Source organism: Fopius arisanus, unplaced genomic scaffold (genome assembly GCF_000806365.1).
Source record: "Fopius arisanus strain USDA-PBARC FA_bdor unplaced genomic scaffold, ASM80636v1 scaffold00066, whole genome shotgun sequence".
NCBI classification, from domain to species: Eukaryota; Metazoa; Arthropoda; class Insecta; order Hymenoptera; family Braconidae; genus Fopius; species Fopius arisanus.
The window spans coordinates 402,355-415,753 of NW_011887805.1; positions in this window are offsets into that span (position 1 = coordinate 402,355).

The following is a 13,399-nucleotide window of genomic DNA, read 5'->3' on the forward strand; positions in this document are numbered from 1 at the left end:
ATGGACTTATATAATGCTGCAATATTAACACGAATAAATGATCTTATCGTGGATTAATAATTTAAAGTTGTTAATAATTGATGGGAGGTATGATGAGATGAGCCAGAGGATCTTCAATATTACTGCGAATGAAATTTCATAATGCATGAATTATGGAGGTATGATCGTTGGAGCAGTCACATTTAGACTAGTGATTCTTTGCACCCAGCTATCCGATATGAATTCATAAAATTAGGTAATTATGCATTATTCATTCATTTGAATCGAACCATCCTCGGAGAAGTGTCCCCCCAAGATGCTTTGAAAATCCACGTGACCCAATGCCAGGAACCCGTTTGGTACACTGATGAGTGAACAAAGCCAGCGTTGCCGACGGTTTCTATATCTGTCCCACACCACTCCGGAGAAAATGTGAATGGACGTCGCACGTTCTTGTCTTCTTTCATCAATTTTCCGCCTGCCAATCGATTCTATTAATCAAATCGTGCAGACTGAAGGAACACTCATCATCACGCGTACAATTGTACAACAACTCAAGTCCACTCATTGCGTATACCTGCAATGATCTAGACTATTCCGTATTTCAGGCTGTCGACACCGGTAATGTTCAGGTTATCGAGTTCAATGGACTGAAAATTAAATAGACTTTTGGGGACTAAATTATTGAACGTTCTCAGGATAATGCGGGGAGTTGAGTTCACACGTCTCAATGAATTTTATTGAATAACGAATAACTTGAGGGAATATTTAAAAATTTTTGAATAATTGAACTGCTCGTGGGATATGTATCTGTCATTTAATACCTGGGGAGTTCATTGTAATTTTATTGTCTGGGGGTTGTGGGGCAGTCTCAGTGTTTTATTTGAGATTTGTAATAATTTAAAATGAGTTGAAATGCTGACCGAGTGGATTTCACCTTTGGCAACGGTGCATCAAGGACCACTCCTCGTTTTCTCATTGTCGCAGGTACCAAGGTCAAATGCAGCATAATACCGGATGGAAGGCAAGCCGTAGTATTACAAACAGCCGTACTGCCGACTCGCGGAACCGAGTCTGTCGGGAGACAACCTTCAACCCTCCCTTGATGATGCAGTTGATGTTACGTAATCCTTCACTTCCGGATGCCAGATATTTTTTATTGTTCTCTTTTGCCTGGGGAATTTATCATTTGTTCATTTTCTCACGAACTCACGAGAAATACCCAGGTAAAAAAAAATGTCATCGGAATATCGTTTCCAAATTTTAAAAAAATTTTTGGAAGACTTGTCGGAAATTTTTTTTTATGAAATAGAAAGAAAATAGGAAAACAAAATTTTATTTTTGGGAAAGGTTTTGAAAAATTTTTCAAAAATTTAAATACGAAAGTTTTTTAAAAAAAAAAATTTTTTTGACAATTTTCTAGAAATTTTTGGAAAATTTGGAAAAAATATTCCGATTACTATTTTTTTTTTACCCGGGTATTTAAAATTCTTTCCCCGTAATGTTGATTACTAATTAATAATTCAACATGTGCTAAATAATACGAGCAATAAATATTGATTAAAAATTTAATGAATTAGAATGGGCTTTTGATGGGAGGTGATGAAAAAAAAAATTGATTAATCCGCAGAGTCAATAAACTGGATGGATGGGAGTTTTTATAATAAAGAAAGGACGTCTGGGGCTAGTTATTTACAATGAGCTGTGACTGCACACGGACGACGGGTTTCCCTTATCGTGCCAAAATTATCCCATTGCCAATCTCCGATAAGACTAGGGATCGCGTGTATCCACCCACATCCACGCAATACAAAACCCCCGCGTTACTAGCATCACTCCGGTATATTTTCGCCCTTTTACGCATGTGTAATTAGCAAGCGGGTCGAAACGGCTGTCGAATTACACGTTCATATTGTTTTTCGGGGGTTTTATCGTGTATTGATCGTGCCACCCCACCCAAATTCATTAAATAAACATTAAAAAAACAACATGCATTATCTCATCCCAATCCCAGTTCCGACCTATCACATACATCCCGACATAATAAAAAATGAAGATTAAACGTTAAATGAAAACTACTCAATGCCAGCAGCATTGAAATAACCACGGCATGTATGAATTCGAATTTTTTTTTAAATGCGTTTCAATAAAATTCTCCACCTCACTCACGGTTATGAATTAATGTAAAAGCAAATTTGCAAAATAATTTGTTATCGTAATGACGAGTATGAAAATTCACCATCAAATTCCCCATGGAATAAAAAAAAAATTTCAACCAATTGAAGTTATTTCCCTTTTTATATTTCACGTAAATATTTTTGCGAGGATAAATATATCCGTGTGGGCCTCGGTGAAAATAAAAATTTGCGAACCACTGAAACTAGTTGCGAAAGAGCGGAGATGCCCAGAGCGGAGTCGAAAACCTCGCGTGAACCCTACTTACCCCCCACCACAGCCCCCCAAACATTTCTTTTATCCTCATTCCTCGTTTTTTCGCGGGTTCAGGCCCGACACAAACGCACCAATACCAATTCCCTGTAAAAAAAAAAGAAGTTCGGTCCCAAGATGCACAACCTGTACATGCGCCTAAAATGCATCCCCCATCATCCTCACTTGCCTCCTCTTCCACCGGAGATGGCCCAATCGTTCCCCCTCCAGCCCCCCTTCCCGAAAAACATGGAGTACCGCGTTGCTAGGCGTCTACCTCTCGTTGCTAGGGCCCTGACCTTAGCGTCTCCCACCACGATCACCACTCCCAGCCACCGAATAGTCCCAAAACGCATCGGTCCCCCCAATACATTCCCTTCTAACCTGACGCAACATTGACTACATCATCCCCACCAATGATTCCCCACTGCGGGGCCCATCCGGGTTCTTCTTTATCCCCTCTCCACTAGTTGCTAGGCCCACTTGCCCCCTTTTTTCGGGGACTAGATCCACTGCGCAAGCGTAAACGCCCTTCCTCTCCTCCACCCCCTTCTGCCCCTCTGTCCCTCTTGCCCCTCGCTCAGGTGCATCGCCCCAAATCATCCCATATATTCTTCATTTTTGTCCGGTTTTTTCATCCTATCCCTCCATTGAGTGTAAAAAATAAATAAATAAAAGAGACTCTCGATAGAGCACTCTCGGAGAATTAAAAACTGGACAAAAAAAAACATCTAAAATGGAGAGAAAAAAAAAACGGCGAGGCATTTTTTTCTCCCATTTGTTTCAACTTTCTTGAGTATTTTTTTTTTTTTGTTAGTCACATGGGAGAAAAGTCTTCTCCGGCTTGACTTGTTTCAGTTTGAATCATTAAAAAAGTAACCGAGCATTATAAAGGACGAGGTCGTGTATAATTCGATGGCTCTCTGGTTTTTTAATGTTAAAGATGGTATATAACATTTGGTATAACCATGTACCTCCTCTTGTATGCGTCTTCATGCAACTCTTTAAATTCCCCCATGTGGCTGGCTCGTTGAAATATTAGCGCGTTGGGTTTATTCGCTGTGGAGTGGTGATGGTCTTAACGAGCATAGCGCCATGTTGATGAATCGTTCGGTGGTACTGGTGAAATCTGCCGTTAGTGTACATTTAAGAAACATCTTTTTATTGAAACGAAGGAGAAAAAAAAAAGCGACGAAGCAACCCCACTCCTTTATTCTCCATTACAGTTAGCTTTCACATTTTTATTTGGACGGACTCGAGTGTTTTAGCAATTAAAATTGTCCATGAATTTTCATAAATAAAATGATGGTAAATCGCGGTGGCAGTGGGAATTTGAAATAAGGGAATGAGTTAAATATTTCGGGAGAAATCGTCGTGGCTCATGCTAGAGTCCCTCTCCTCCTACGGTTCATGTGTATGTGTACACTTTTTTTTTTCAATTCCCCTTTATTTCTCTTCTCATACCATCACTGCACCTAAATGCACTCTATCCCCTCGATTTCTCCGGGGCAACAGCCCCCACTTGCCCCCACCAAGTGCTGTCTATCCGCCTATTTGGGACCCCCACCATGTGTCCAATGAACTGGCGAAAAGTGCAACGGCCTAAATTCACCGTCGTGGAAGTGGCCATGGGCCTTGGGCATTTCCCCCTCTCAACTGCACTCCGGTGCAACAACCTAATTTCTAGAACCCATGCCAAAGCCCCGCTCCTCTTCTTCTTCGGCTTTGGCTTCGACTTCGGCTTCTCCTTTCTCCACTTCTGCCTCCGTCTCGCAACTTCTCATTCTCCTCCCTCTTTCTACTTAATGCAATCCCTAGGTTTTTCGGTGGCGCCGTTTTTTCGGACTTTTTTCCACGTTTTGTTTCATATTCTTTTTTCGTTTTCTTCTTCATGGCTGACTCTTTTTTTTTTTTTTCTTTATTCAACTCCGCAATCGTCTCCGCTTACTAGCGACAACGAACGCAACACGAGAATGAGGCGAGTCGATATATTATGGTTAAATGTTACTGAAGACAACAGCACAATTGGGTGAGAGACGACGGGTTTAAAATTGGAGGAATTATTTTGTCTACGCAGTCGATGAACTGATAATGAAGAATGCTTTAACAGTTCTGCTCATTCCTGGGAATGGAAAAATTACAATTATTCGATTTTACATTTTATCGAACATTTCCACCCGCGAATGGATATTTTACGGAGAAAATAAAAGGCATCAAATCCACTTGCCGCCGCCGCGAGATATAAAATTCCTAGAATAATGAGTTTTATTAATTCATCGTCTTGATGAAATTTGGGAATAAAAGCTGCAGAGCCAATGCGAATTTCTTTGATGGAGCCATTCCGGGAATATCCAACAAATGCCCGTAAAAACATTTTCTCGGAGTTAAAAAGAACTTTTATTCCATTCCCTCAGTTAGGATGAAAATCTTTGTGTTATCGCGTGTTAAAGTGAAACATGCGAAGCCACTGGTACTGCTAATTCTCAACGGTTCAAAGTACAAATAATCACCGAGGCAATACAACCCAAAGGTACATCCTTTCTTCACGCACCCGAAACGCTTGCATTCACGCTCGGCTTGTGTTTTTTCGGTTCCCTCATTCTCATTCGGGGATTTTTTTTTCTCTGGTATATAACATTTCTGTATATGCATCCACAAAGCTCTATGCACCACACCCGAAATTTGATTCTTTTCAATGAAAAGAGGTGAAAAAAAAAGGAGAGAAAAATTGAAAGAAGTGCAGTCGCCAAGAGGCGAGTATTCGCTCGCACCGTTGAGCCCTCAGTGTCTCTTTCTTCCCTCTGTGTCCTCTGGTCGTTCCTCAACGCTGAGGATCAACGCCCTTAAAAATGTTCTTTTGAGGTACGCGGGCCTGTATTCGCGGGACCACCTGCCCACGGGCTCATGTATGTATGTACAACCGACGTCATTGGGCACTGGCCCCGCGTACATTGGCCCCTGTTGACTTAGCCACTTAGAATCAATATGCATGAATTTTTCTCAACGGACTTTTTCACCAATCCTTTGTCCTCAATATCCTGCTAGACCTAAAATCTTTCCCTCAAATTTTTTCTTGTAACCAAAAAATTCAATTATTCCACTTGCCAATTAATGGCCAATTGTCGGTTGTAATATGACGTGTCACACCAATTTTTCTCACATCACTGTACCCTTCGCTCTGAATCACTACTGAATTTTTTCCCTTCGTGTTGTTTGCTGTCGATTCATCGAAACAGTATTACGAATAACGCGAAGTACACAGATGACAAAATAAAAATACTGGAAAAAAATAACAGGACATTTACCCGGATTGTTTTCATTTCTCCCTCAATTCACTATTGTGGATCATATTGTCGATCAGTTTTCTCGCATTCAGTGATGCCTACGGGTTAAAAATATCCCACTGAACAAACAATTTCACTAATAAATCTGTACCAGATATGAATAATCAACTTTCAACTATTAAACCAGAAAGAATTATTACCATATCATTTCCAATTTAATTATTTATTTATATTTTCTTATTGATTAATTATTTTATTTATTGGTGCACCACAGGAACAATGAGAACCTTTGAATTATTCCAAAAATTTCTCAGGAGCCGATTTAATTCTGTATATTATTTTTATTAGGAGATTGCTTAATTCGATATTCCCCGAATTTCAAAATTTCTTTAATAATTGAGCAGATTGTACTCGACGAAGCTTGAATCAACCTGTATTTTCCCTGGATTCCCCGTAAATCATTAAATAATTGTTGTTTAGAAGTTTCTCTCAATCCTGCACCTCTCACCTTCCCAGAAATAAATAAAACCCGAGTCCACTGGTGGAACGTAAACATCCCAGGAGCCAAAATCTTCTGGTGATTTTTGTCGTGGAAAAAATGTCCCGGGGGCGATTTGCGCTACAGTAAGTGGCCGCGGTAGTTTTTCGCTGTGCAAAAGGAAACAGGCGCAGGCCGCAGCAATCGGCCCCCAAAGCGTTCATCGACGGTCTTAGGTGCAATGGCCTCAATCTCTAGGGCCGAAAAAAAGAATCCTCGCTCCACTCTTTACGTGAATTTTCTTGTTTTTTTTTTTATTTCACCACCATGCGTGACCAACGCCGTGTGTGCGTGCAAATGCTGGTTTTTCAGGCTAACGTACGCTCTTGTGTGTTGTGTATGCCACTCTTCTCTTTTTCTCTCTTCATTCTCCATTCTTTTTTTTTCTTCGTTCATTTCTGTATTGTTTTTTCTTTATTTTGAATGTGTGTATTGGTTTCTCAGGCGTATTGCGTGTGCATCAGCCAAAGAACTCGCGCCCAAAACTGCCAGGATGGCCCACACGAGACTTTATTTTCAGAATGTTTGATTTTTGAGCGTTAAAGAAATAGCCCCAAACTACGTCTCACGCTGGCAAAAGAAAGGCTACACTGTAAACTTGAAGGGGAGAAAAATGCGAATTTAGGAGTTCCTTGATCCGAAATTCAAAAGAAATCGTGTATTGACATCGTACGGTATTTATAGGATTCAAGATAAAAAAATGAAAAATCATTGAAAAATTATTGCATCTCGTTTGATACAAATGGATAAATGCGGAGAAGTGCGGAATGAAGAGAGGGCAGTGATGAGAGGGATAGGTGAATTTTTTTAATGAAAAAAAGAAATTAAATCCGTTTTTTGGAATCTATTGTTTCGGTCGCATCCTGTCTGGTCGTGAATTGCATCCCTCGTGTGCTCTCGCCGATCCAGAGGCCAAGACTCTCTCTTCAGATCCCTATCTTCGCCCCCTTTTTCGGCACTAAGGAATATGACCGTGGGGTTTGTAGTAGAAAGTCTTTCTCTCGTCAACGGTTTTATTTGCATCTAAAAGCGTTCAACTCCTTCGGTGGTCTTCCCACACAAATCAGCCATTTGCAAATGAGGGATTGAGGTGATCTCAAACGGAGTATTCATTATATTTCTCATTTCCATGTTCGAAAAAAGTTAAAGGCGGAGTTAAAAAATATTTCGCGAGTGATTGAGGAGTCGATCGATTTTATCAAAATTTTTATGTGTAGTAAATCGATGAAAATGCAATCGAATCGAAGACGTGGAAAAATTCTAAACCGACTGATTCCCCATAACCGTTTGTACCTTGATAGCTGACCAGAATTATAATGAGCGAAAATCGAGGTAAAAGACACTGGTTAACATCTGTACCTCATTGTCCCTCACATTGGCCCGTCCACAGCTATAAATTTGTCCCATTTCACTTATTTATCCTCTCCCTCTCTCCAGCCCTATCTGCAATTTGAATTTAACCCATCGTGTGGGTTGTACACTGGTTTTGTCTCAAATACATATCCGGGGGTGGTTAAAGGGGCTGCGGTGACGAAAGGAGGGGATGAGAATGAACGATCTTCTCCAATTTGTAGCTCGTCAAACTGGAAATAACCCCTGACCTCTCTCGAGTTGGTTATAACATCGAATCGTGGGATCTGGGGATGAAAATTATATGGAACAAATTGGGTCATCGGTCAGCTATACAAAAAAAGTGCTATAACGTTCAGGGGTGAATATATTTCGTACCTCCGGAAAATTCAGCCACCCTCCCCCAATGTTATGAAACATACGTAGTCTGAAAATACATGTGGAAAATTTGAAATCGCGCACTTAACGGGATTAGCGTTTTATTTACGTAATTCAAACATTTCCTATATCCACCATTCCCTCCGCGTACATTTCGATTTTCAGTACAAACGAAAATCAACCCAGAACGATAAATATTAATTATTTTTGTTTGCCACTGTCGCTACAGCATTAATAACATTTTCACCTGGCTGTTTTCATACGCCAGCCAATCGTTCAATTGGTATTGTTTGTCATTATCGGAGAAGAAAAATATAAAGCGGACAAACGTGACAATTTACGCTGAAATTAATTTCAAATACAAAAATATTAAAATACCCATTGGAACGGTCGATTAAAATCACACAATAATTACACTCGCGTTGGATACACTTTTACCGAACAATGTTTCGTTACTTTGTAAATAATGAAATATGTTATTTGCAGAAACTCCAATGCAAAACATGGAGTTTTAATTGAAATCGGGCTGTGAATGCTGTCACGTATGTTATTTTCATTTTCTTCATCCGAATTATTCTCATTAAATTCAAAAGAAATATAATATTCCGGCGTTACAATACATATTCAACGATTTTTCATTATTCTTCACCGAATGCACCAGAAATAATTGCACATTCTCTCCTTCAAAAATTATAATTGGTCAAATATTAATGATTACTTCCATAACGAATGCTAATTTTTGAGGAAATAAATGGCGATCGATAAAATGAATACAGTCCCGAAAATACAGAAGTGAATCACTAATTGACATTTTTTTCCGGGAATAAAAGTACAGACTGAAAACACAAAGGAAGTTCACATGGGTAACCCGCTTATTGCGTAGACCAAAAACCGACTAATTACAACTATCTTAACATCTACACTCCCCGTTGTGCCCTCCCCTCGTCCACTCTCCCCGAAAAAGATATTCGCCCCACGTATGCCCGTTAAAAATTAACAAACCCAATGCACTTGCTCAAAAAAAAAAAGAGAGTAGAATTTGCAAGGATGTGCGTAATAATTATGTATTACATTGTCGAATATACCGTGCACGTCCGGGAAGACGAATTCCCACAGCATTAATAAACCCTAGTATGATCAGATATTTTGGCCATCCACTGGAGACTAACCGATAATTTCCGCTAGCAAGACCGGTATTTGCCATGAAAAAGAAGTGGATTATTGCTCGTGATTTAGCATGACACGCTCATTCAAAGCAATCCAAACATTTGGTAGAAAAAAAAAATGCCAGATGATGCGAGGATCACACGAAAGGCATTATCAACTAGTTTATTAACGAGACGAACTAGGGAGCGGTTTAAATTGAATAAACATGATATCACAAAATTTTTTGGCGAGTTTTTGCATGAGTCAACGGATCAGTCAACATATTGCGTCAGCATAATCAGGCGATGAACATTGAGAAACATTTGAAGCAAATCAAGCGTCGAGTTATCTGGGCCAAGCGATGCCCATTGTTCAAACTTTACGACAATGTGATCCGTGTAATTAATGCAAGTGGTGGAAGAAGGTCGAGAAGCAAAAATCCGCAAACATTTTTGCTGAAAGATAAATACAATTTTTGTTGTTTCTCGCGGTTGTTATTATTTTCTATGGGCTCAGTCGACAGATTTCATAATGCGAGTTGCATCACTGGATAAAGCGTTATGCTTATCCGATGAATACCCAGTTGATTGTGGCAGGAGACAGAGGATGAGGGGGAGGACGGGGGAAAAAAAAGGGAGGAAAGAGGGAATGGTGATGGGAAGGGAATGATTCTTGCTGGAGTTGCACATGTAGTTTTTTCGTTGGATAACGAAGCACGACGGGCGATCAGCGAATAGGACGTAGAGAGGGAAAAAGAGTGGTGGCTGAATGTATGAAGCCACCCACATGATCCAACCACTTTGCACTTCTCTGTTCACCCCTCTGTTTCAAACTGCAACGCTGTATGCGTCATGTATTACGCTTCAGGCGAATATGTGTGGAGAAAGGGGTAAAACAAGAGGAGTGCGAATCGTTTTAAATGGTCGTAGGCAATGATCGAGGGCGACGGAGCGTGCGTGAAAATCCGATCGGATGAAATGGAAAAAAAATAAAAAGTTGAAAAAAAAAAATCCCGGGGAAAAAGAGAGGAGTGACTTAAACTCCCGGAAAATTGACCAGGTGCTGTGGCCCAATCGGGCCGATTAATTCGAAACGCATCGGATTTTTACGGGGCTTTTATTTTTACGGGGATTTTTTTGTTTCTGTTTCGACAATTTTTTTTTTCACGTTCGCTCAAACTGTCATATTTGAAATATGTCGCCCGCGGGAATTGTGATATCGACTTTTGTTTCACGATTCGGTGTGAAATATTTGGAATTTGCGCGTAAACTTCCGGTTGAAATATTCATTTAATATTTTTACGGGATCGTTGAAATGTTTTTTTTTTTTTTGGTTGCTGTTTGGGGGGTTTTGATGACTATTTGTTGTTTTTTTTTTTGGTCGTTGATTTTGTAGGGGATGATTGAATGGGGCTGGGTGCAATTAAGTGAGCTAGAATGGTCATACGTGAATTTGGAATGACGACGGGATGACAAGAAACTGCCACTGGTGGTCGACGAGGACTCACAGGTAGAGGAAGGCGAGTGACAGTGACACATCACATCCACCAGCATTGAGGAATAATAAAAATCTCCATCTCTTCTGCTTTTTGCTCTGTGAATTCGACAAAACTTTTTACCATGACTTGGAATTAAGACATTGGTTAAATCATTATTTTTGCTCTCAAGTACAAAGTACTATTTTAATTTCATCTCACACTTGGGAGTAGGATAGTCCATAAATTTTTGATCACCCATAGAAATACCTGGAAAAGATTGAAAAAAAATAAATAAAACAAACTCCCAGGAGTAAATGCAGTCAATTAATCGGTGAGGGAATACAGAAAGAACGCAGCTCATGCTGATGATAATTTATTTAATCAGCAAAATGAAAACAATTGTAGAATATCAGCGTAATTCGATCACGGGGAATATAGAGTTGCCCAACTCTATGAAGAAAGATAGACTCGTGTGTCAGAGAATTCTAGGCTGATGACACACATAATCGGAGTAGACTGCACATCACTTCTGGCATTCGCACACCTTTTTTAACAGAACCTGCAGATCGAGGCACTTTTTTTCATGTTCAAGAAGCTATAAATGTTGTGTCATCATAATTCATTTTGTATATTAAAACGATGGAAGGAATGGCGACTTGTGAAACTTCGTGGAATTCGATCAACGCAATGTGACATATTGCATTGTAAAACATTACGGTTTGTTACATTTTTAACTATTGATTCTTCATTTTTTTCTTTCTCGAAACATTTAAACGATTAAATTCATGGGAAGTGCAACATCGTGGTGGGAGGAATGCCTGAAATTTCGTTGTGCAATTCAATCGAACTGAAAATTAATAAAATATTTGATATTCAGGAATTTCTGAGGGAAAGCTAGAGGCTATGAAATAAAAAGAGACTGTGGAATTTTTGGTTATTGGCACCTGAAGGTATGGCGGAGGTTTTTGTGTGGGAGATTATCTAACACTGGGTCCGAGAGCGTCACGAAGGGCCCCGAAGAAATATCCTGGGCTGGAAGGAAAAGGTTATTTTTTATCGGTGTGAGTAGAGAAGTTACAAGATACACGAGAGGATGAGGGGATGAGGATGACGGGGGGGGGCAGGAGGGAATAGGGCCCTGGGGTGACTAGTCCTCTGGTTTTGGTGGGGCCTGCGAGAGCTGAGGGAGGGAGGTGGTGGGCCCAAGAGGGAAGACGGCATTTTGGGGCCCCGCAAGTTGGCGAAAAAGGAGAGAGGGGAAGAGGTGGGAAGGAAGAGTTGGAGGTGAACGTCCAGGGGGCAACCTGTTCGGGGTTCATGGCCCTCTTGGACTGACTAGCTAACGCTTCATCCCGAAAAGAATCTGCTAGCAAGGGCCCCATCGATGCTCTCTACCTTGGCAACTAAATTCACTGCCCAACAATTTTTCACCTTTCAGTATTTAATCCAGAATAACCTATTACATTTTTTTTCTGATTAATAATTCAGAGGTGATGCGGTAAAATGGTTCAAATGAGGTTATCACTGAAATCAACTCTCCAGCTTCGAAATGCCGATAATTAATTTCTTTTTTTTTATGAATTATGATTTTGGCATTGTGCGTGGCTAATCATATTAAAAAATATATTTCACTCGATTTAAAGAGACGAAGGGGTTGTCTGCGTGAGAAAGCATTGATATAACTAAACATGACCAACCACTTTCTGAGTCTCGTAGATCAGGAATTCAACTCAAGGGTTGTCGCGACTAGTTTTCGATAGGATACCGGTTTTTACAGCGCATTCGCACCTGCGAGCATCTGCTGTCTAAAAAATATTATATTCAATGAAATGAGAAAATATATTATCGCCGTTTGCACCGGGAGGATAAAGGGCGGATGTATTTTTTTGTTTTAAAAAATTTACCGTCCAGTTAGATTTTCCCACGGAATTCGGAGTCAGTGATAAGATATCGAGATGAAATTGCTGATGAATTGCGAAAATTTCTGCGCATTGATTCTCCATTGAGTGAATCTCTGGGAATTGATTAGTGTAAGTGTAATTTAGAGGGGGATTGCGGTTAATTTGGTGTGCGTGTACAGTGATGGGAGGCAGTATAGATGTGCGTAAATGGCAGGCCAGCAGGACGGATGTCGTCAAGGACATTTGCAAAAATCGACGCTCTTTAACACCACGGTATTAGGTATAGTGCAGTGACACTAGTTCAACCACAAAGACATTATTATAATTCCCGACTGTTTTGTTCTATTATCTTCGGGGTGATTCACTTAGGTGCTTGTAATTTATGAGTACGTGGAATAAAACTTTTCCATTTCTATTTTTATCGCTTGTGCAAAGAATGTCTAGCGAAATGTGAGGCCACGAGCTGTGGCCACAGTGTGTGGGATTCGTCATATATAATGTGTACTCTGCCAGCCCAGAGTATCTTATCGTTTCTTTCTATGTGTACAACGAGAGTGAATTGGCGTTGTGTGCGGTTGATGCACTTGACGAGAAGTGAGAATAAAAATATAAGCTTATCGTATTAGTTCATTGTTTAAATACGAATAGAATGTTATACCCTCGGTTTTATATGAGGCGAGTTCTTGGAATTAATAAATTGATTGACTTGTTACTTGCTTTTTTTATTTCCGGTTTTTGCAATCTTTTTCCTTGTGTTTTATGGTAAGAATAACAAAAAATTCTTGGGAGAGTGATTGTTTGTTAACTTTTTCACTTGTCACGAGACAATTTTCGAGAGTTTTGAAGAATCGATAATATTTTTCATTTTTTACACTCATCACCTAATCATGCACAAAAAACCCAACACTTAAGATCAATT